Source organism: Chiloscyllium plagiosum, unplaced genomic scaffold (assembly GCF_037043375.1).
Source record: "Chiloscyllium plagiosum isolate Xiang-an unplaced genomic scaffold, Cpla_swu_hap1 HiC_scaffold_21, whole genome shotgun sequence".
NCBI classification, from domain to species: Eukaryota; Metazoa; Chordata; class Chondrichthyes; order Orectolobiformes; family Hemiscylliidae; genus Chiloscyllium; species Chiloscyllium plagiosum.
Window position 1 is genome coordinate 74,453,882 of NW_028270159.1, and position 25,884 is coordinate 74,479,765.

Genomic DNA, 25,884 nt, shown 5'->3' on the forward strand with positions numbered 1-25,884 from the left:
GAATCACCAGTCAGCGTGGAAGTCAGGTTCCACGTTCCTGAGGGTAGCCTGAATGGAATATCCACACAGAAATGCAGAGCTCCGTTCTTTCATCAGAAAGAAAAGGTCCAGAGTGGCAATCTGTGTGAGAATCCCACTCACTGGAAAACTTGACCCAGTATTTTATTGATTTTAAAGGCATTAATGAAGGGAAAAGCTGCATCTCAGTATGGCACAGAATAGCTTTATTGCAAACGGGAACGCATTCTCCTGTCGATCATAAATTTTTAAAAAATACTCGTCTTTTAATTTTACTCCGTTTCCACTTTATACTAAGAAGGATTGTAATGTTTCTTTACTTTTCTATTCTGTACTTAAGGCTTTGTACCGACGTGACTTTATGCATAACGTGACGCCGGGAGTGCTGATATTTTGAACTTTCACTGTAGCCATATACTCACGTACAGAAGGATATGAGAACACGTGACAGCAAAAACAAATATTAATTCGCCAGAAATTAGTGTCATTTCCTTCTTCAAAATACATTCTGTGGCGCCATAACACTCAGAGAAAAGTAGTCAATTTGCTGCTTGTTCAGATTACTGCAACCTGCGGAATTCGTGAATACACCGATCCTGACTGGGTCGGTTGAGGTTAAATAAGTTGCCCTTCTTAGCATTTAAATTTAAGTTTTTCTCCTTTAACAATTTGACCGCATGAAAAATCTCTAAAACATTTTGGTCAATCTGTCAGAATGACATACTTGCATTAACATATTTCATTCATTATAGTTTTTGTTCCTTATTTCTCTATAAACTCATTTACTCTGTCTCTGGGTTCAAAGCATGTCGTTATTTGATTCTTTTTTGTTTGAGGCAATAATACAGTTGCATTTTTTCACGTGTACAGTGTAATTGAGTTGATATATTTATGTGAAGAAATTGATTTGATTTAACAGACTTATGAAGATTTTCTTTTTGTTTGCGTTCTGGTCATGAAGAAACAAAAAAAAATATTTTTCTTACAGTTAACTTCGTGGGAATTGGGGACTCTCTACATGCACCACTCGCTAGTTGTTGACAAAGACTACAGCAGATCTATTTACCGTCACTTAATTTCGTCCTGGACCGAATTAAGAATCTTTATTTCCCAGGTAATTTCTTATTCATCACTCCTGCGTGTGCCTTGAGCGTTGCTCTCCACCTTGCAACACTGGACTGTTCAGTTTGGTTCACAGTTGCTTTTACATTTGATCGGTTTGCAGCAATGTGTTGCCAAAAGCTAAGAGCAAGATATTGCAATAAGAACATTGCATTTGTGGTCATAGTAATGTGAGTGTGGTGAGCTGTTTGCACTCAATTGCTTGGTATTTTGTGCTTACTCCTTCATTTGTTATTGACAATGTGCCATTCTTTTGTGTCACAATATCAGACCATTGCACATCAGTATTTTGGAAAGTCTATGTGTGGATTGACTCCATAATTACGTCGTTACCTCCAATCATATTGATTTTATATTGAATGCTCTGACTGTCAGGCATATTAAAAAAAGCCAACCCGCATCCACTGCCGTCTTCAGATCAATGGAAATAGGCAGAATAATACTGATCCAAAGGTGGGAAATCGGAGAAAATCAACCATTTTGCTCTTTGCATTATAGAACATAGAACATTACAGCTTCGGCCCTCGATGTTGCGTCGCCCTGTCATACTAATCTGAAGCCCATTCCCCCTACACTATTCCAAGTATATCCATACGGCTGTCCAATGATGACTTAAATGCACTTAAAGTTGGCGAATCCAATACCCATGCAGGCAAAGCATTCCATACCCTTACTACTCTCTGAGTAAAGAAACTACCTCTGGCATCTGTCTTATACCTATCACCCCTCAATTTAAGGTTGTGTCCCCTTGTGCTCGCCGTCACCATACTTGGAAAAAGTCTCTCCCTGTCCACCCTATCTAACCCTCTGATTATCTTATATGTCTCTATGAAGTCACTTCTCAATCTTCTTCTCTCTAACGAGAACAGCCTCAAGGCCCTCAGCCTTTCCTCGTAAGACATTCCTTCCATATCAGGCAACATACTAGTAAATCTCCTCTGCATCCTTTCCAAAGCTTCCACATCCTTCTTATAATGCGGTGACAAGAACTGTACACAATACTCCAAGTGTGGCCATACCAGAGCTTTGTACAGCTGCAGCATAACCTCCTGGTTCCGGAACCCAATCCCTCTATTAATAAAGGCCAAAACACTGTATGCCTTCTTAACAACCCTGTCAATCAGGGTGGCAACTTTCAGGGATCTGTGTACATGGACACCGAGATCTCTCTGCTCATCTGCACTCCCAAGAATCTTACCATTAGCCCAGTACTTTGATTCCGATTACTCCATCCAAAGTGTATCACCTCACACTTGTCCACATTGAACTCCATTTGCCACCTCTCAGCCCAGCTCTGCATCCTATCTATGTCTCTCTGCAACCTACTACATCCTTCGTCACTATCCACAACTCCACCGACCTTAGTGTCATCCGCAAAATAACTAACCCACCCTTCTAAGCCCTCATCCAGGTCATTTATGAAAATGACGAACAGCAGTGGACCAAAAAGCCAACCCTTGCGGTACGCCGCTAGTAACTGGACACCAAGATGAACATGTTCCATCAACTACAACCCTCTGTTGTCTTTCAGCAAGCCAATTACTGTTCCAAACTGCTATGTTTCCCACAATCCCATTCCTCCGCATTTTGTATAATAGCCTACTGTGGGGACATTGTCTGACAATTTTAGACTGTTTTGGATTACATATGGCATACACGCCTTAAACTGCAAAGAAATAAACTACAATTATGAGGACAAGACTTTTAATCATCCAATATTTGTCTTTCACAGAAGTTGGATTCGTGCTACGCCTTCTGATTTCCTGCACCACCACAAACAAAATTCAGAAAATACACAATATTCCAAGTGCGGCCGCAGCGGAGTTTTGTACAGGTGCAGCATGACCTCGTGGCTCCGAAACACAATCCCTCTACCAATAAAAGCTAATGCGCCATATGCCTTCCTGACAACACTATCAACCTTGGTGGCAACTTTTAGGGATCTATGTACATGGGCACCAAGATGAGTCTGCTCATTTATGCTGACAAGAATCTTAACATTAACCCAGTACTCTTTATTGCTGATGCTCCACCTAGAGTTAATAAACTCACACATTTCTGATTAAACACCTTTTTCCACCTCTCAGCTCAGCTCTGCAGCTTATCGATGTCCCTCTGTAAACTACCAACATCCTTCAGCACTATCCACAACTCCATCGACCTTAATGTCCTCCGCAAATTTACTAAATCATTCTTCTATGTCATCATCCAGTTCATTTATGAAAATGACAAACAGCAGTGACGCCAAAACAGATCCCTGCGGTAAACCACGTGCAACTGAACTCCAGGATGAACGTTTCCCATCAACCATCACTGTCCGCCTTCTTTCAGCTCGTCAATTATTGATCCAAAACGTGAAATCACCCTCAATCCCGTCCCTCTGTATTTTCTGCAATAGCCTGCCATGTGGAACCTTTAGAAATGCCTTACTGAAATCCATTTACACCACATCAACCTCTTTACCCTCATCCACCTGATTGGTCACCTTCTCAAAGAACTCAATAAAGTCTGTGAGGCACGACGTACCCTTCACAATACTGTGTTGACGATCCCAAATTAATTTATTCCCATCTAGATAAGTGTAAATCCTATTTCTTATACACTTCTCCAACACTTTGCACACAATCGAAGTAAGGCTCACTGACCTATAATGACCAGGGTTGTCTCTCCTCGCCTTCTTGAACGAGGAAACAGCATTTGCTAACCTCCAGTCTTCTGGCACTATTTCAGTCGACAATGACGACATAAAGATGAAAGCCAAAGGCTCTGCAGTCCCCTCCCTGTCTTACCAGAGAATACTCGGATAAATCCCATCCGGCCAAGGGGGCCTATCTATTTTCACACTTTGCAGAAGTGCTAACGCCTCCTCCTTGTGAACCTCAATCCCGTCGAGTCTCGTAGACGAGATCTCACTATTCTCCTCACAACAGTGTGTTTTTCCAGTATGAATACTGAAGAAAAATATTCATTTAGCGCTTCCGCTATCTCCTTGGACTCCACACAACTTTCAACCACTGTCCTTGATTGGCCCTAATCTAACTCGACTCATTCTTTTATTCCTGATTTTTGCCTACAGAAAGCTTTAAGCTCCTATAAGCCAAAGTCTTCTCCTGTCCAATTCTGGCCTTTCTTTGCTCCCACTTTCAGTCTTTACTGGCTAACTTGTAACTGTTTTCTTAAATTTCAGTTCAGATTTTTGCATTCATTTGACACTGCAATAACTGCACATAGGCTGGTATTCATTCACCCAGACACACTTTATTAACATGTGCACAGCACATGTTCTCTGACCAACCAGCTCAAAGCCAGTCCCAAGAGTGAGGAGATTCTCGTGTTTATTTATTTTTAGAAATGATCTCGTTCGACGTAACAGCACTGTTCACCTCCATCAACATCGACCTGGCAAAGGAAACACTTACCACACTTTTAGAACAGACCAACACACACACACCAACCACCATCAATCACATTACCAATGAAAACATCATGAAGCTCGTGGACCTGTGCCTCACCACCCACTTCACTTTCAACAACATAGTCTACAAACAAACTAACGGCACACCCATGGGATCTCCGCTATCAGGATTCATAGCAGAAGCAGTAATGCAAAGACTAGAACAAACAGCCCTACCAACCAACAAAGCAAAAATCTGGGTGCGCCACGTAAATGACACCTTTGTCATCACAAAACGAAACAAGATAGAAGGGACATTAAACATCATCAACAACACCCTCACAGGCATAAAGTTCACCAAGGAGGAAGAAGCCGACAACAAACTCGCATTCCTGGACGTCACAGTCGAAAGAAAGGACAACGGAGAATTACAAACCGACAAACACTGACCAAATACTTAACTACACCAGCAACCATCCCAACACACACAAACAAAGCTATATCAGAACACTATTCCAACGAGCCTTCCTCACACTGCAGCACAGACGAAGTTCGGAAAACAGAGCAGAACCACCTATAGGAGAAAGTGAGGACTGCAGATGCTGGAGATCAGAACTGAAAAAATGTGTTGCTGGAAAAGCGCAGCAGGTCAGGCAACATCAAAGGAGCAGGAGATTCGACGTTTCGGGCATAAGCCCTTCTTCAGGAATCCTATAGCACGTATTCAAGAAGAACGGATACTCAAAAAATACAGTGCGCAGATTCCTCAAGAACAAACCACGACAAGCAGACCAAACACAATCAGAAACCCTAACCACCTTACCATACATCAAAGAAGTTCCAGAAATGACAGCCTGACTACTAAGACCCCTCGGAATCCGAGTAGCACACAAACCCACCAACACTCTCAAACAAAAACTAACAAACTTAAAAGACCCAGTACAGCCCATGGACAAAACCAACGTCATCAACAAAAGAAATTCCATGCAAGGACTGCCAGAAACACTACGTCGGACAAACAGGAAGAAAGTTAGCCACCAGGATATACGAACACCAGCTAGTAACAAAAAGTCATGATCCTCTTTCCCTCGTAGCCCTACGATGAAAGAAAAACACCATTTCGACTGGGACAACACAGCTATCCTGGGACAGGCTAAGCAAAGACATGCCAGAGAATTCCGAGAGGCCTGGCACTCCAACCGCAACGCCATAAACAAACACATAGATCTAGATGCCATCTATCAACCCCTCAGAAAACGAAGAGGAAATGACATCACCACAAACCCCAGGAACCCCATCCAGGAGAAAGATACAAATAGAAAGCAGGAGACAACAGCTTCGCTTCACTTGGAGGTCGCCACTGATGATGTTCCCTAGCCAGGTAATGAAACGTCTGGATATCAAACCTACAGCTCAGCGAGCAAACGTACACCCATAAAAATGTCCATTTTCTATTAATTTTGTTTGTACCATACACTTCCAATGCAAAGCAGTAACGCTTATCACTCACTCACATCACCAGTGCTCTCTTGGGTCTGTGTGTGTATGTATGTGTATGCACACGTGCATGTTTGAGGACTCAGTAAAGAAAGACACAATTATGAAAGATATTTCTTCCACATTTTCACCGGCATGGAAATCACCCACGTGGCCAATGAAACATTAACAAGCAAAAAGTGATAATGTCAATATCTATGTGAGAAAACAATACGTAGGAGGGGAGGGATAAAACACAAATAGGGTTGGAGGAGGAAAGAATGCACTCCATTGTCCGTGGTGTCCACCTCTCCCTCGAGGCATTCGTGGACAACGCGTACTCCCTCTGCAAGGACATCTGAGCTCAAACATAACTGCAGTGGGGTGCAGGCAGTCTGCACAGAGGGTGACCTGTTTATATCTGTCAGACAGCACGCCCAGATTTGTGCAGGTGGACAACCCCAATCAAGGACAGCATAGTCAATGAGATCCATCTGCCCTTCATTCCAATCACTGTATCACACACACACCCTCCACCTCCCAACCATCGATATCTGCCTCTGCTGTTGCCCAAAACGTAAATGGCACTGGGCGGGTCTTACAGAATTGCATCCTGGCCAACCTGCGAGATGAGATTGGTTCCTTTGATAATCATCCGACCTTGCTGAAAAACTCCCAGGTATTTAATTGTGACTTCACTCAGACAGCCGTTTACTAAAATTAAAATGCAGAGCCAATCAAAGTGAATCTTTCTCAACAAATTTTATCCCATCGGACTTGTCCAGAGTCTTTTACCACAATGAGTGGCAGCTGAAGGAGATGTGTCTCATGCAAGATCGAAGCCAATGTGGTACCCTTAACCTGTAACTGTTCCTCGGTTTAGATTCTCAGTGTAGCCAATCGCTATTGCAAACATGAGGTTTGAAATCCAGAATGAATTTTGTTAACAACGTGCTCTAAGTCAGTTATACAGCCCTACCATATAAACCTCCATTAGAAACAAATGACCATTTAGCCAGTTGGTTATTTTGCAAGCAAACAACAAATTGACCGTTCCAAGCGAGATGTAGGTGAGCTTGCCAGCGTGGCCAGTCTCCTGAATATCAGCTTATAAGTTCTCTCATTTCATTCGGGCCAAGTGGAACTCTTGCAGTCTCTCGTGTGCAAACTGGAACTGATTACTCTTGCTTGCCGGCCGGGGACTGCAGGAAATGTGACCTGCTTGGCTAACGCTGGCTATGTCTTGGGTTTATTGCTGTGGGATGACCTGGACTCCCACTGGTCAGGATATACCCTGAGTGAAGCGATACAATTGCCTTCACTGAACCGGTGCCCCTGAAGCTCAACTGGCCTGGCGAGAGCGCCCACTTCCCAACAGCATACCCTGCACACCACATGCTCCACTTGACACATTTCCTGAAGGCAAAGCCTTTTCATGTGTCCGTTTGAAGTACAGAAGGGCTTCAGCAAAAAATAAGTTTTTTTTCACGGTTAAAACAGTAATCCCAGTCTCATCTCCTCTGAAATAACTCCACAGAGGCCGGTGCCCCATCGCAAAATGACACTTAACTTGCACGCGCATAGTGCTTCAAAGTGATCCAGCTCAATCAGAGCCAGTTCTCCGAGTGAACAAAACCCCTGACAGTGTGGAGGCACAGTGGCGCAGTAGTTCGATTCCAGCCTCGGGCGAGTACCTGTGTGGAGTTTGCACATTCTCACCGTGTTTCCATGGGTTTCCTCTAGGTGCTCCTGCTTCCTCCCAGAGTACAAAGATGTGCAGGTTAGGGTGGATTCGCCATGCTAAATTGCCCATTGTGTTCCGGGATGTGCAAATCAGGTGCCTTAGTTGGGGTAAATGCAGAATAATAGGGTAGGGAAATGGGTCTGTGCAGGTTACTGTTCGGAGAGTCGTTGTGAACTGGTTGGACTGAGTGGCCTGTCCCCTCACTTAAGGGATTCTATGGATTCCACGATCCTGTTTAGATATGTGAGGCAGCGTTCTCTCATTGGACAAGATTAACAGCCCCAGTCGCGGAACTCATAATGAGATCTATCTCGCTGGCCACGTTTGAATTATTACATAAACCATGCCCGAGTTCGCATTATAACACCTCCCTATTTGGCAGCCTACATATGTGGCACTATAAGCACCTTGCTTCCTATTCACCTGTTACACGACATCATGAAACAACTGGAATCTGACTATTGCAGCACTGACAAATTATTGTTCCTGTCTGAATTATAAAGCCGTTCTAGCCAGAATAGTTATTTTAGTGTGGAAGAACGAGTCCTCATTCTGCAGGACACCCTAAATGAAATCTGCTCTCAGAACGGCAACGCTCTAGACACTCATGAGAAAGAAAAGGAACCGAGATAATCGGTACTAGTTTGCCATGAACTGGGAAATCTGCCCCAGTGTTATGTTGATTTCAAAGGCAATAAAGCTTTATCTCAGTATGACATGAACTTAATATGAATAAAGCCTGTACTGTTTAATTTTAACTCGCTTTCTTCACTTTTCTACTTTGTATCTGGGCGTCCTTGTATGTAAGATGGCCCCGGGAATGGAGACATTGTGCACTTTTCGCTGTACTCCTGTACGTCTGTACTTGAGTACAGTGACAATATAATCAAATACTAACTCTCAGGAAATTAGTGACATTTTATTCTTCAAAACGTATTACTGTGAAGTAGCCCTCAGAGGAAAGTTGTTACTTTGCTGCTGTTCAGCTTACTGCAATTAACTCAGTCAGTGATCCAAACGTCTTTATTGTCTCACGGGACATTTAGCTTCTCAATAAAATGAGGTTATGTTGACGTTATTATTATTTTTCAGCAGACAGAATCATTGTCTCTCTTCTAACAGACGACCTGACTGGGACATAATGAAATACTCAGTAATCTTACAGGTAGCACGAATTTACTACCCAATACTTGCAGCTGTTGGCATTGTTGGTAAGTCCGTACATATGTCTATTTTTGTGTAAACCTATTTAACTCTACTCTCCCATTCTTTATTGAAATTTGACGCAGGCTGCTCGGCTTTGGTTAATTGTAACCTTTTGCATTTCCCGTGGTTTCACCAGGAGTTGTTTTTTTTACTGTTGTTTCCTTCCATCCGTGTAATCAGGTTTCGCAATAAATATTTTACAGACTGTTTCATTGTATCATAGAGCAGACTGAGACAGCAGGATTGGCCATCCAAAGTTACACTTGAGAAAGTGGTGCTGAGCTACTTTCTCAAAACACTGCAGACAATTGGCGTAAGACCATCCGTGTATAGTTACAGAGACATCCAGCATGGAAACATACTTTTCAATTTAACTCGTCCCTGCCGACCAGGTTTCCTAAACCTAACTATTCACATTTGCCAGCACTTGACTCATGTCTCGCGACACCTTTCCTAAAAGTGTAGACATCCAATTGTGTTTAAACTGTTTTAAGTCCAGCAAAAATGAAGGAACAATGATGTGTTTCCAGCCAGGAAGGTGAGTGGTTTAAAGGAAACTTACAAGTGCTTCATTCTTGTACACCTGCTGCTTCTAGACAGTAGTAGCTGTGAGGGTGACAGGGAACTGTCTGAAGAAACTTGGTGAACAGAAGTCGGCTGTTCTGTCCATCAATTCTGCTCCACCATTCAATGATGACTGGTATATTTCCAAACCACATTCGAGGTGTTGTAGTTCAACTTCCATTAATTTAAATCATTCACCGAGGACGTAAAACTCAATAAATTTTGGGTCATACTCCCGAAATTGTCCCCCTCTAAAACTCCACTCATCTATCCGGGCTCATTTCCAAAAAGCAGGGCTAGTATAATTCCTTGCTTGGTTAGACTGTTTACATATTGTGTAAAATAAACTCTCCTAAATGGTCGTTACAACTTCTGCCCATCCAAGGCCCCAGCACGAAGTGAGTAGCAGTCAATACCATATCAGTCACCGTATCACTCACCATGTCTGTCCTGCTGTTTCCAAAGTTTTGAGCATCTTTCGAAAATCTGTATGTGTATTCTCTCTTCAATCTCCCGTGGCTGTTGTGAGGTCTATGGTATACCCCAGCATTGAGAATTCACTTTCCCTATTCTTGAGTTCTACCCAATTTGCTTCACTCCACGGGCCGTCAGTATTACCGTGAGATACTCATTTAAAAGTATTCGATCTCGTCCACCGCTTTTGCATCCCTTTCTATCACACCTGAAACATCTAAAACCTGGGACATTCAGCTGCCAATCTTGTCCTGCTTTCAGCCAAGTCTTCGTAATTGCAATGATGTCATATTTCGAACCACTTACCAAAGCTCTGAGTTCATCTAACTTGCCAAAAAGAGATATTGAGCTTGCTGTTGGTGTTGCACCATGTCAACTTGTACATTGGCAGTGACTTCAGATAGTTGAATATAATGATCATGACCCTTTAAAGTTTATGGAAAAAAAAGTATCAAAATTTCAGACTGCTTAGGTGGAGCTCATTACTGTAGAACTTGAGAAATGTGCACAGGGCACGACGAGAGGACATAATTGCTGATGCAATTACGTGATTTTGGGGAAGAAATTTGTAAGTGTTTGGTGGAAGAAAAGGAATACGGACTGAAATGGATAATAGTACTGAATGCTTGTATGCTCAAAGTGAATGTCAGATATATTTATTGCTGTGTACAAGTAGTGTAAGACTAAAGGTTATTTAAGATCAATGTATATTGATGTGTTACTTCGTGGGGAGAGTTGTGACGAGACTGTGGCTTCAAGATGTGAAATTTGTCCTGTGTTTGTTTGAAAAGAGATTTGAAGACAGAGGTAACAAGATATCTATTGAAAGCCCTTGAAGTAAATCGCTTCAATTCTTGGAGTCTTTTTTATTAAAATGTTGGAACAATAGAAGAGCTTGGGTGGGGCAAGCTCCTATCCAAATATGACTTCTAACTTTAGCTTGTCAGGGGCATCAGTTATTTTTTAAAGCTGTAGAAGCCACTTTATTTCTATTTTGGTTGTATCTAAAATCTGGGGGTTCTCTGCCTGCTGCCAGAATTGAATTGAGGCAAACTATTTTACTGAATTTTCCCCTCTCAAGAGTGTGTTTATAGCATGTTACTGAACTGGAACAGTTACTGATTAGTAATTTAATAATGTATCATTCTCTTAAGATTTCCAATAGAGTTAATTCATTCTAAATTCTTCTTTCTCCCGTTGCATTTTAAGGAGGAGGCATGAATAAAATTCTGTACTTCAGCTCTGGTAAGTTATTCAATTGAATTGCATTTGGAATGCAAGACCTGGAATTTGGTTTTAAAAGAAGAAAAGGAGAGGGCAGGGCTTTCTTTTGGATATATTTTGACGATAGTTTGATCTGGGCCATAACATTTTTCGAACAAATTGCCGCCTTCATTGAGTTTCATAACAATTCTCATGAGCTACTATGCTTCGCATGCCATGCCTCAGTACTGATCTTCGCCTTATTACCACGTTAATTTGATTTATTTTATTCATTAACAATACAATAACCATCAAAAATCTACTGAACCCTTTGGTGAATTCGCCAGGATGCCATATTTGCATTAACATATTTCAATCATGATAGATTTCTTTCCTTGTTTATTTATTTATTCTGTTCATCTATTCGTTCAAAGAATACCTTTATTTAATTCCGGTTTGCTTAAGTCAATAATACACTTGTCACTTTTCACCATGTATAGTCTAATTGATTTCATAAGTTGATCTGAGGCAGCTGGTGTCATTTAGCAGACATATTAAGACAACGTTGCAGTCAATAAAGTCATGAAGAGGTGTATCTTTCTTTATTTTCTTACAGTTAACTCCATGGGAATTGTGATCCTGAATCGAGGCAATTGTGGGCTCTCCCCATGCATCACTCGCTATTTGCTGGCAATGTCTACAGCAGATCTACTTCTCGTTATCCTTCATGTCTTACTCGATCGAATTAACATTCTTTATTTCCCGGTTAATTTCTTGTTCATCACTCCTCTCTGTGCCTCAAGAGTCGTTCTGTACCTTGCAGCCCTGGACTGCTCAGTTTGGTTCACAGTTGCTTTCACTTTTGATCGGTTTGTTGCAATTTGTTGCCAGAAGCTGAGAGCAAGATATTGTAATAAGAGATCTGCATTTGTGGTCATAATTACTGTGAGTGTGGTCAGCTGTTTGCGGTCAATTACTTGATATTTTGTGTTTACTCCTTTAATCGTTATTGACAATGTGCCGTGGTTTTGCATTGCAATATCAGACTATTTTACAGCATTATTTTGGAAAGTGTATGTATGGATTGACAATATAATGATACCATTGCTTCCAATCGTATTGATTTTGGCATTCAATGCTCTGACTGTCAGACATATTATAATATCCAACCGCACCCGCTGTCGCCTACAGATCCAGGGAAATGGACAGACGAATACTGACCCAGAGATGGTAAACCGGAGAAAATCAATCATCTTGCTCATTGGATTGTCTGCAAATTTTATACTGTTGTGGATGACCCATGTCGTGCGCTCCTTTAACTGGCAAGAAATAAACTATAATTATGAAGACACGACTTTTGATCATCCAGTATTTGTCTTTCAAGAAATTGGATTCATGCTCCGGCTTCTGAGTTCCTGCACCAACACTTGCATTTACGCTTTAACGCAAATAAAATTCAGAGAGGAGCTAATCAATGGAGTAAAATATCCATTTAATCGAATGGTTAAAATATGCAAATTGGTCAAAAGTTCTGACCTTCGTTTGAGACAGATTTTTCATTCAGAAACATAATCTGCAGGTTGAAATGGACAGTGGCATTCCCCTGGCTGTATTAAATGCAACGACATCCATGTATTCAGAATTGGAAATGTGCCTTATGGCCACACAATTTGGAAATAATCAGTTCTGGTGAAAATTAACGAGTTGATTTTAGTATGATTTTTTCAATGAAAACTGAATATCTGCAAAGGATGTTGCTGGTGAAAAAGCTGTATTTTTCTTTCGTGTTTCGTGTTGAGACATTCTCCAATTCTGATGTTTTTATGATATTGTTTTTTTCTCATTAATAACTTGATGTTCTTGCACTGTAAGGCCAGCGGCAGCGTCATGTGAATATTTTCACTGATTAACTACCACGGCAATCAAATGCAAAAATTAAACTTTAAATATTCCAAACTTCTGTCATTCTGGGATCTGATTTGACTTGTATTTTTAGCAGCTGTGGCCATAACATACAATATTCTGAAGCGTTTTCCACAATTCACTTTGGTTGTACTTTAGGAAAAAAAAGGTACCTTGTTGCCCCAACTATATTGTCCTATCACCCACAATCCATCTTTAATCGACTGCACAGTCAACATTTCTGAAAATTCTTCATTCGGTGTGCCTTTCATTTTGTATTGCTTTTTATAAAAAAAGACTCATTACAGTTGAGGTTTCCATTCATTTATGCGATTATGACTCGTTTTTGATACTTTCCGCAGTTTATTTCCGGTCACCGAAAGTACAATGCACAGTGGATGGTCATTTTCCTCACCATAACTGAGAAGCTCCCTGAGCATTGAGGCTGAGCGCCAAGTTTCACTGTGGAAGAAATACTGAGCACTGACACTATTTATGGAGAAACTTACTGACTACTGATAAACGTTGTGAAGGAGATTATGGACCGGTCAGGGTGTGCTGAAGTAAAAGTACAAACAGCCCCATGATGCATTTTGTCCGTCATATGAGCGCATGGTAAAACCACCAACTTTCTTGTAAAAGAAACCAATTGATGTTTGCAATGGAACTGAGTTTCAAATGACTTTACAAAGCCACTTTCTCTAACAAGGGATATGTAGAATTTGGTGACTCAGTGGAACATTACAGAAGTTGTCTTTCAGACTGTAATGAACTGAAAAGAGGACAAAGTCACTTGAACGTACAGTGGTGTGATGCCAATTGTCACAAAGCTGGTCCTTCATTTGAAAAACAAACAAGCGATCCTTTTGTCAAGGATACTGTGCCCTTGTTTCTTTTATTAAGAGTGGTTGTTCAACAGCTCCGGCTCTGAATCGCCCGAAGTGGTACAGAGATGTAAAAGGTATTGGGACGCCGTTTTGTTTACATGTGAACAATTGTGTCTTCAGGCCAAAGTTTTTATGATTTAGATGTTACCTGTATGAAGAAAGGGGGTGGGGATGTCAGTCCTGAAACCTGAATTCTTGTTTTTAGTCACTTCAGTAGTGGTGTGTGTGGAGAAAGGCTGTTGAAGTCAGTTAACTGAGACTGGAACATCTCTCTCTCCTTCTGCCCTTCTCACTTCAACCTGAAAGCCTCTGTGTTCAAGTGGTTTGTTTATTGGGACTGTTGTGTATTGTTGGAACAGCACAGTTAAGTCTAGTTAGGACAGACTAAGTACTGTAGGTATTCAGTATTTGGTTCTTTGCGATTCATTAAGTAATTTTGTGAATAAAGTTTCATCTGTTTTAAAACCTGGCAGTCAACCTAGTTGACGTACTCCGAGTAATTTTCACTGTACAATTAACGAAACAAATAGCAATGTTTAAGTCTGGACTGCCTGCATGGGAATGTTGTGAGTGGTCTGGCCTCATCCATAACAGATTGGGGGGTCTTCGAGGGAATTAAAGAGCAAAAGGTAGTTGCTCCTGTCCTTATTTCGGGTGTTGGTTTGGTTGGCCAGACAAGGGTTGGGAGAGTGATGGCTCTTTCAGTCGCCAAGAGGTTTCTGGAGGTGGACGACGTGAGCGTGGTAGTTTTACAAAAGGTGATTCAGGCCAAGCTACTGGAATGAGCAGACAAGCTGGGGTCGGCGCTGCCTCCTTCTTTGAGGAAAGGAGAGATCGTTATAGGAATAGCTCAGCATTTAAACTCGCTGGAAAGTCCATTAGAAACTGTAGAGATGGCAAATATTCAATTGCAATTGGATCAGCTTGAGTTAGAGGCGAGGAATAAGGAAAGGGCAGCACAAATTAAACAGCTTAAGTTACAGTTCAAAGCAGAAGGGAAATAAAAAGTACGAAGGGCTTTAGCAGAAGAGAAAGAACAGGAGACAGCTTTCGAACTTCAGAAATTGACAGTTAAAAAGAGAAGTCAGCTTAAAAAGCTGGAGATGAATGCTGAAATTAAAATGAGTGAGGAATCCCCTGGTAGTGAGGATAAGCAAGCCCCTGGTAGTTAAATGCCTCTTGAGAAAACGTTTCAGTATGTTCAAACATTGCCTAATTATGATAAGAAGGACGTGAATACCTTTTTTCATCTAATTTGAGCAAGTGGCGAAACAAATGCAGTGGCGAGTGACCATATGGGCTTTGTTGATCCATACTAGGTTAGCAGCTGAAGTGGCTGATGATTATGAGCTGGTCCATAAAACACAGCTTGGCTTTCAGGATCAATTTCAATCCATGAGGGATAGAAATTGGGGCAAAGGAATATCCTCATGTGGAAAGGGAAAGGTAGATCCCCGTGAACATCATAAGGATAACTTACCACAGGGTAAAAGGGAAACGCTTGAAGGGGAAAAAGAAGGCAAAAAGCTCCGATGTTTTCATTGCAAATACAGTGGAAATACACGTGAAATGAGAGTGTTTCTGGGCTAGGAGAAAGTTAGATGGAGGAAATCAGGACACTTTAATTGGACTGGTTACAGAAACCACAAGGGAAAGCTGCATCAGAGTGCATAAGTTGTTTAAAGTTTGATTAAGGAGAAATTTCCAGATTTGCTTAAAAAATATGCGTATTCACATCGGCTAGGAGTAACAGGTAAAGAGGTCATAATATTACAGGAGAGTCTGTGATACTGAAAGATGAGGAGATATGTACTCCTGAAGGACTATTGCCAGAAAAGGTACTGGTAACGGGAATTCACAGCGGGACGAAAAACACTCAGTTATATTCAAGTGAAGCTAGAATGACAAGAAAAGGGTGGAAAATTTGTGGTAGGAATACAAGACAAACTCTCAGCTCCAGGAATACAATTTGTCCTTCCAAATGATATAGCTGGTTCACCAGTAGGAGCGCTGCTTACTTTCTAGTTGAAAAGCGAGTGGAGGTGCAGGCAAATGAAGCAATGCAGGATGTTTATCCAGGAATCCTCCCAGACTGTGTCTTCGCGAGATCGGAGAGTCACAAGCTGAATCAGGAGAGATCAAACGGCACAGATAATGAAGGCTGAAGAAGCATTATCAAAGAATTTTTTTGATCCAGTAAGTGGGACAGAGCAGGAGACAAATGTTAAAAATGCTGGTACCATTTGCTCAGCAAAGCCTGCTGACTGACAGCAGAAAGATGAGAACTTGACGCAGTTATGTCAAAAGCCATATGCAAGGATGCAGAGTGAATGCATTCCTGTGTGTTGTTACCATACAAATGGTATTAATGATGAAAGAGACAATCACACTTGTAAACAAATGAGAAACAGGCAGAAGCTAATCAGCTCGTTTGCCAGAAGGGTATGGAAAGGAAGTGCTGCAAGTGGCGCATGAGCTATCACTTGGAGGTCATTTCGGAGTGAGGGAAACACCGGCGAAAATACAAAAACATTTTTACTTCCTTGGACTACACAAGGATGTAGTTAAATATTGCCAAACGTGTCATACATGTGAGCTAATCGGTTAACCACAGGCAATTAAAAAAATTGTCTGCACCTTTAATAAGTATTCCACTATTTGGCGCACCTTTCACAAGAGCACTTTGATTGGTTGTTTAGGTTCCCTACCTCAAACAAAAAGTGTGATTAAGCATTTTGTGACAATAATATGTTTATTGACAAATTTCCAAGGCAGCTAGAAGGGTTGGAGGAGAACTGCTCTTTGATTTTCACGAAATATGGACTACCACTAGAGGTACAGTCAGATAAAGGGTCAAAAGATATATCCAAACTATTCAACGAGTTTATGGATGTTTGTGAAGAAAACAGTTCATATCTACTGTGTACATTCCAGAATCAAAGACGGAATCAAATGTTCAAGACCATGCTGAGGGATAAGGGAGTTCCGTTTGTGCCTTTTTTGAGAAGAGATGCTCCAAATGAATCGCCCTAATTCAGTCCCTTCGAATTAATTTTTGGGCATGAAGTAAGAAAACAGTTAAAATCGATAAAGGAGAAATTAATAAGCTAGAACTAATTCGCCACAAATTTGGATGATATGTCAAATCTTAGAGAGCGAATAAATAGTGCTGGAGAGTTGGCTTTACAGTGCTTAAAGTTATCCCAGAATACAGTGAAACAGGAAGTGTTCAAGAAGTCTAAAATTCGTCATTTTGTCGTTTGGGACAAGGTATTGGAGTTACATCCAGGAATAGGTAAACCTTTAAAAGCAAGGTTTAGTGGACCTTATCAAATCGAGACGAAATTGGGTGAACATAGAACATTACAGCGCAGTACAGGCCCTTCGGCCCTCGATGTTGCACCTACCTGTCATATCAATCTGAAGCCCATCTCACCTACACTATTCCATGTACGTCCATATGCTTGTCTAATGACGAAAAGAATGTACTAAAGTTGGCGAATCTACTACCGTTGCAGGCAAAGCATTCCATACCCTTACTACTCTCTGAGTAAAGGAACTACCTTTGACATCTGTCCTATATCTATCACCCCTCAATTTAAAGCTATGCCCCCTGGTGCTCGCCATCACCATTCTTGGAAAAAAGCTCTCCCTGTCCACCCGATCTAACCCTCTGATTATCTTATATGTCTCTATTAAGTCACCTCTCAACCTTCTTCTCTCTAACAAAAACAGCCTCAAGTCCCTCAGCCTTTCCTCGTAAGACCTCCCCTCCATATCAGTCAATATCCCAGTAAATTTCCTCTGCACCTTTTCCAAAGCTTCCACAGCTTTCTTATAATGCGGTGACGAGAAGTGTACACAATACTCCAAGTGCGGCCCCGCCAGAGTTTTGTACAGCTGTAGCATAACCTCATGGTTCCGGAACTCGATCCCTCTATTAATAAAAGCTAAAACACTGTAAGCCATCTTAACAACCTAGTCAACCTGGGTGGCAAGTTTCAAGCATCTGTGTAACTGGACACCGAGATCTCTCTGCTCATCCACACTACCAAGAATCTTACCATTAGCCCAGTACTTTGCATTCCGGTTACTCCGACCAAAGTGAATCACCTCACACTTGTTCACATTAAACACCATTTGCCACCTCTCAGCCCAGCTCTGCAGCTTACCTATGTCTCTCTGCAACCTACAACATCCTTCGTCACTATCCACCACTCCACCGACCTTAGTGTTGTCTGCAAATTTACTAACCCACCCTTCTACGCCCTCATCCAGGTCTTTTATAAAAATGACGAAAAGCAGTGGATCCAACACCGACCCTTGCGGTACACCACTGGTAACTGGACTCCAGGATGAACATTTCCCATCAACCACAACCCTCTGTCTTCTTTCAGGAAGCCAATTACTGATACAAACTGCTATATCTCCCATAATTCCATTCTTCCACATTTTGTACAATAGCCTACTGTGGGGAACTTATTCAACGCTTTGCTGAAATCCATATACACCACATCAACCGGTTTACTCATCTTCCTGTTTGGTCACCTTCTCAAAGAACTCAATAAGGTTTGTGAGGCATGATCTACCCTTCACAAAACCATGCTGACTATCCCTAATCAAATTATTCTTTTCTGGATGATTATAAATCCTCTCTCTTCTAAACTTTTCCAACACTTTACCAACAACTGAAGTAAGACTCACTGGTTTATAATTACCAGGATATGTCTCTACTCCTCTTCTTGAACAGGGGAACCACATTTGCTATCCTCCAGTCTTCTGGCACTATTCCTGTAGACAATGACGATTTAAAGATCAATGTCAAAGGCTCGGCAATCTCCTCCCTGGCTTCCCAGAGGATCCTAGGATAAATCCCATCCGGCCCAGGGGACTTATCTATTTTCACACTCTGCGGGATTTCTAATACCTCTTCCTTGTGAACCTCAATCACACCTAGTCTAGTAGCCTGTGTCTCAGTAATCTCCTCGACAACATTGTAGTTTTCTAGAGTGAATACTGTCGAAAAATATTCATTTAGTACTTCTCCTATCTCCTCTGACTCTACACACAACTTCCCAAAACTATCCTTGATTGGCCCTAATCTTACTCTCGTCATTCTTTAATTCCTTAAATACCTATAGAAAGCCTTAGGGCTTACCCTGATCCTATCCGCCAACAACTTCTCATGTCTCCTCCTGGCTCTTCTGAGCTCTCTCTTTAGGTCTTTCCTGGCTAACTTGTAACGCTCAAACACCCTGACATCTCATGCTAATATAAGCCTTCTTCTTCCACTTGACCAGAGATTCCACTTCCTTCATAAACCACGGCTCCTACGCTCTACAGCTTCCTCCCTGCCTGACAGGTACATACTTAGTTAGGACACACAGTAGCTTTTCCTTGAATAAGCTCCACATTTCTAATGTGCCTATCCCACGCAGTTTCCTTCCCCATCCTATGCTTCCTAAATCTTGTTGTGGTTCTGTTCGCCGAGCTAGGAATTTGTGTTGCAGACATTTCGTCCCCTGTCTAAGTGACATCGTCAGTGCTTGGGAGCCTTCTGTGAAGCGCTTCTGTGATGATTCCACCCCTATAAATGCCGGAAGAAACAGCACAGAAGCGCTTCACAGGAGGCTCCCAAGCACTGAGGATGTCACCTGGACAGGGGATGAAACGTCTGCAACACAAATTCCTTGCTCGGCGAACAGAACCACAACAATGAGCACCCGAGCTACAAATCTTCTCCCAAACTTTGAACTTCCTAAATCTTGCCTAATCGCATCATAATTGCCTTTCCCCCAGCTGTAACTCTTGCCCAGTGGTATGCACCTATCCCTTTCTATCACTAAAGTGAACATAACAGAATTGTGATCGCTATATTCAAAGTGCTCACCTACTTTCAAGTCAACCCAGTACCAAATATAATGTGGCTTCGCCCCTTGTTGGTCTGTCTACATACTGTGCCAGGAAGCCCTCCTGCGCACATTCGACAAAAACTGACCCATCTTTAGTACTCGTCGTCTAGTGTTCCCAGTCAATATTTGGAAAGTTGAAGTCCCCCATGACAACTACCCTGTCTCTCTCACTCCTATGGAGAATCATCTTTGCTATCCTTTCCTCTACATCTCTGAAACTATTCGGAGACCTATAGAAAACTCCCAACAGGGTCACCTCTCCTTTCCTGTTTCTAACTTCATGCCATACTAGCTCAGTGGATGAGTCCCCAAACATCCTTTCTGCAACTGTAATACTGTCCTTGATCAACAATGCCACACCTTCCCATCGTTTACCATCTTCTCTGTTCTTATTGAAACATCTAAATCCTGGAACTTGCAACATCCATTCCTGTCCCTGCTCTAACCATGTCTCCGAAATGGCCACAACATCGAAGTCCCAGGTGCCAATCCATGCTGCAAGTTCACCTACCTAATTCCGGATGCTCCTGGCATTGAAGTAGACGCACTTCAAAACAGCCTTTTGCTTAATGGTGCCATCTTGCATCCCTGAAACTTGATTTTGGACCTCCCTACTCTCAACCTTTTCTCTCCTCGAACTACAATTTTGGTTCCCATCCCCCTGTTGGATTAGTTTAAACCCACCCCAATAGCCTTAGCGAATTACCGCCCCAGGATATTGGTACCCCTCTGGTTCAGATGAAGACCATCCTTCTTGTAGAGGTCCTACCTACCCCAGAAAGAGACCCAATTATCCAAGAATCCAAAACCCTCCCTCCTGCATGATCCCTGTAGCCACGTGTTCAACTCCTCTCTCCCCGTATTCCTTGCCTCACTAGCACGTGGCACGGGCAACAAACCAGAGACAACAACTTTGTTCGTCGTAGCTCTAAGCTTCCATCTTAGCTCCCTGAATTTCTGCCTTACATCCCCATCTCTTTTCCTACCTATGTCGTTGGTGCCTATGTGGACCACGACCTGGGGCTACTCCCCCTCCCCCTTAAGGATCCCCAAAACACGATCAGAGACATAACGAACCCTGGCACCTGGGAGGCAACACACCAACCCTGAATCTCTCATCCCTACAGAACCTCCTATCTGTCCCCCTAACTATGGAGACCCCTGTGACTACTGCTCTGCTCCTCTTCTGTAACTCCTCTCAATAACCCCCTCTGCCTCCCGAATGATCCGAAGTTCATCCAGCTCCAGCTCCAGTTCCCTAACGCGGTTTTCGAGGAGATGGAGTTGGGTGCATTTCCCGCAAATGTAGTCAGCAGGGACACTAGTGGTGACCCTTACCTTCCATATTCTGCAGGAGGAACGTTCAACTGTCCTAACCTCCATTCCCACTATTCTAAATTCCCAAAGAGACTGTTAAAAAAAAGGAATAAAAAATAACTCGTTACCTTACCAATTTGGTGCAGAGGTACTTTTCTTTTGGTTAGAGGAGGATGATGGGTGGGAAACATTACCCGAGTAGTGTTTCGGGTAACGCAACCAAACAAATATATGACTTCCCAGAAGTCCTTCGCTCCTCCCTCGTACCTCTCGGCAAATGGAGGCCCGACTCGTGAGGTAAGTCCCTTTTAATGTGGGTGTACTCGCCCTTCCCGGCAGCCCTCGCTTCACCTCTCCTTCTTTCCTCGCCGCTCTGGCAATAGTGAGATGAACTACTTGATATGGACTCCAGAAATGAAAAGCCTCACAGAGTGTGTTCATGTGAATATGTTCAAAAAGTACTTTGACAGAGAAGGAAAACAGGAAAAGGTATTAAAGATGAAGTTGAACATTACACAATACCAGGTTATACTCCTGATTTAGAGATGCCGGTGTTGGACTGGGGTGTCCAAAGTTAAAAATCACGAGCTTTCGGAGTGACGCTCCTTCATCAGGTGATTGTCACAATCACCTGATGAAGGAGCGTCGCTTGAAAGCTAGTGCTTCCAATTAAACCTGTTGGACTATAACCTGGTGTTGTGTGATTTTTAAGGTTATATTCCGACAGGTTTGTTTGGAAGCATTAGTTTTCAGAGCGCTGCTCCTTCATCAGGTGGAAGAACAATCACACTATAACTTGGGTTGTGTGATGTTTAATTTTGTCCACCTTTGTCCAACACGGCCTCCTCCACATCTTGTCCTGGATGGTGTGACGCTTCTTGTATGGGGTAGAGCTCTCCCCATGTGAGTGAGTGGATTAAGGGGAATCCACTTAGGACGGAGATGAGAAGGGATTTCTTCTTTGTAGGTGATCAAACCGGCATTCACAACGTGCTTGACTTTTAACTGCTCAATCAAACAGCTCAATCCAGCAGGACAAGCGTTCTGAGAAGATAAATCTGCACTTTGCCTGGAAGTCTCTGTTACAATCTAATGTCGCTTAATTATCTATGCTTGCCACATTTGGTATTGAATAATTAGAATCGGAGGAAGAAATGGATTCATTGAGCACAATGTGCACAAATTGGTCAAGAGGATTTAAAGCTGGACGATTTCCGGTCTGAGGAAGGGTCACGAGAACTGGCGCTTCAACTCTGATTTCTCACTAAAAATGCAATCAAACCTGCTTTGAGCAATTGCTTTATTTATTTCATATGCAATAGTTTCAGGTGATCTTTGATGGAATTGGGTCATCACTGTCAGCTGGTGGAAAGGCAGGACTGGAAAATAGAGACAGCTTTTACCACAAACCAATGGATCCCATCAGTGTGTTTAATGTCACTGTCTGAGATGAGTATCATTCTCCTCAGAGAAATTGTATCATTTATCCACGCAAGTTTGTTTCAGGTAACATGCATCCCATTAAATTCCTGAAGAGATTTCCCTTTTTCGTGACTGCTCCGAGTTGTCTCTGTGTGTTTTCACAAGGAATTGATTCAGAGAAGCAGTGTTTTTCCCTTTCTCACACTTGATGCCTCTCCATCTCTGTCGCTCTCTGTGTTCTCTTTTCTTCCCTGTATCTGGGGTTTTCTCTTTATTTCTGTCTCACCCTCTGCCATTCTTCGCTGTTGCACTGCTTTGAACCAAAGACAGACTCACAGAACACAGAAAATTACAGCAGAGTTACAGGCCTCTCTGCCCTCGATGTTGCGCCGATCTGTCGAACCAACCTGAAACCCAACTGTCCTACCCTATTACATTCTCATCCATATGCCTATTCAATGACCATTTAAATGCCCGTAAAGTTGGCGAGTCCACTACTGTTGCAAGGCAGTGCGTTTCACGCCCCCACTACTCTCTGTGTAAAGAAACTATCTCTGATATCTCTCCAGTATCTATCTCCCATCAGTATAAAGCCGTGTTCCAGAGTGCGAGCCAAGGAAAAAGCCTCTCACAGTCTACCCTACCTAACCCTCTGATATTCTTATATGTCAATTAAGTCACCTCTCAGCATTCTTCTCTCTAACAAAAACAGCCGCCAGCCTCTCAATATTTCGTCATAATACCTTCCCTCCATAGCAGGCAATATTTTCGGAAAACTCCTCTGAACCCTTTCAAAAGTTTCCATAACCTTTCGATACTGTGGTGACCAGAAATGTACGCAATACTCCAAGTGCAGCCGCACCAGAGTTTTGCATGGCTCCAGCATGACCTCGTGGCTCCAAAACTCAATCCCTCTACCAATAAAAGCTAAAACACCGCATGATTTCTTAACAACCATACCAATCTGGCCAGCAACTTCCAGGGATCTTTATACATGGTTACCGAGATCTTTCTGCCCATCTATACTGCAAGGAATCTTACCTTTAGCACAATACTCTGGATTGATTTTTGCTCCTTCCAAAGAGAATCACCTCACACTTTTCTGCATTAAACTCCATTTGCCACCTCTCAACCCAGTTATGCAGCTTATCTATGTCCCTCTGTAACCTGCAACATCCTTCAGTACTGTTCACAACTCTAGCGACCTTATATGTTCCGCAAATTTACTAACCCATCCTTGTATGACCTCATCTAGGTCATTTATAAAAATGACAAACAGCAGTGACCACAGAACTGATTCGTAATTGAACTCCAGGATGAACATTTCCCATCAACCACCACCCTCCGTCTTCCTTCAGCTGGTCAATTTCTGATCCAACCCGATAAATGACCCTCAATCTCATGCCTCTGTATTTTGTGCAATAGCCTGACATAGGGAACCTTGGCAAAAGCTTTATTGAAATCCATATTCACCACATCAACTGTTTTAACGCCATCCCCTGTTTGGTCACCATCTCAAAGGGCTGAATACAGTTTGTGAGGCATGGCATAGTATTCACAAATCCATATTTTTCAACAGTTTACACACAACAGAAGTAAAGCTCCATGGTCTATAATTACCAGGGTTGTCTCTAACAAGGGGATAGCATTTGCTATCTTTCAATCTTCCCCTACTCTTCCTGTAGACAATGATGACATAAAAAATGAAAGCTAAAAGCTATGAAATCTGACCCCCGCCCACCGGCTTCCCAGAGAATCTTAAGTGAAATTATATCTGACCCAGAGGAATTATTTATTTTCACACATTCCAGAATTGCTAGCACCTCCTCCTTATGAACCTCATTCGCGTCTCGTCTAGTAGCCTGTATCTCAGTACCCTCCTCAACACATTGTCCTTTAATTTAGTGTTTCTCTTATCTTCTCTGATTCTACGTACGACATCCCACTACTCTCCTTGGTGGGACCCAAACCTTTCCGTAGTCATTATTTTATTCCTGATATAACCTGTCAAAAGTTTTAGGGTTTTTCTTGATCCAATCTGACAACGCCTTCTCATTTCTCCTCCTGTCTCTTAGCTCTCTTTTTCAGTATTTACTGGCTACATTTAAACTCTCTAGCACTCTAACTGAGCTTTCACGTCTCATCCTAACTTAAGCCTTCTTCTTCATCTTGACCACTTCATCCCTGCCTGACAGGTATATAATTATCAAAGGACACGACGTTGCTGTTCCTTGACAAAGCTCCACATTTCAACTGTGCCAATCCGGTGCATTTCCTTCCCCATCCCCTGCATCACAAATCTTGCCTAGTCCCAACATAATTTCCTTCCTCCAGCAATAACCCAGAAATACCTCGTCCTTTCCATCACTAATGTAAACATAACCGAATTGTGACCATAATAAGCTCACACCAAATCTAACCAGATTCTTCACTGGGTATCAAATTTGACCTCACTCTTGTTAGCTTGTCTAAACCATCCTGCACAGTTTGGACAAAAACTGACTCAACCAAAGTACTTGAACTGTAGCATTTCCAGTCAATATTTGGAAAGTACAAGTCCCCTATCGCAACTACCTTGTTACTTTCGTTCCCATCCAGAATTATCATTGCTACCCTTTCCAACACATCTCTGGATCTATTCGGAGGTGAATAGAAAACTCCCAAAAATGTGAACTCATCTTTCCTGTCTCTAACCTCAGCACATACTAGCTCAGTAGACGAGTCCTCAAACATCTTTTCTGCCACTGCAACACTGTCCTTGACTGACAATGCCACACCTCTGCCTCTTTTACCATCTTCTCTGCTCTTACTGAAATGTCTAAATCTCGGAACCTGCAAAACCATTCCTGTCCCTTCTCTAACCATGTCTCTGAAATGTCCACAACATCAAAGTCCCAGGTATTAACCCATGCTACAAGTTCACCCAGCTCATTCGGGATGGTTCAGGTGCTGAAATAGACACCCTCCAGCTATCTTCCTGCTTACCAGCGAACTTTTGCGACATTAAAATCTCATTTCTAACATCATTACTCTCAACGTCCTGGGGACTGGAACTACAGTCTCGGTTCCCACCCCGCTGACTCTTTAAAGGTGATCATCCACCTTCTACTCTAAACTGTCAGAAGTCACTCTGTTTTGATCTTCTTTTCACCAGTAGTCCAAAACGATGCAACTGCGTCTAAAGCAGTGATTACTGCTCCTGGAATTCAAGAAAATCACCCCACAAGAAATCAACTACTTCAA

At 42.3% G+C, this 25,884-nt stretch overlaps 1 pseudogene; it reads left to right on the forward strand.

Moving 5' to 3' along the window:
- The first annotated feature begins 8,895 nt into the window (after positions 1-8,895).
- LOC148146435 (putative G protein-coupled receptor 139) lies at positions 8,896-12,773 on the forward strand (annotated as a pseudogene).
- Positions 12,774-25,884: the final 13,111 nt, after the last annotated feature.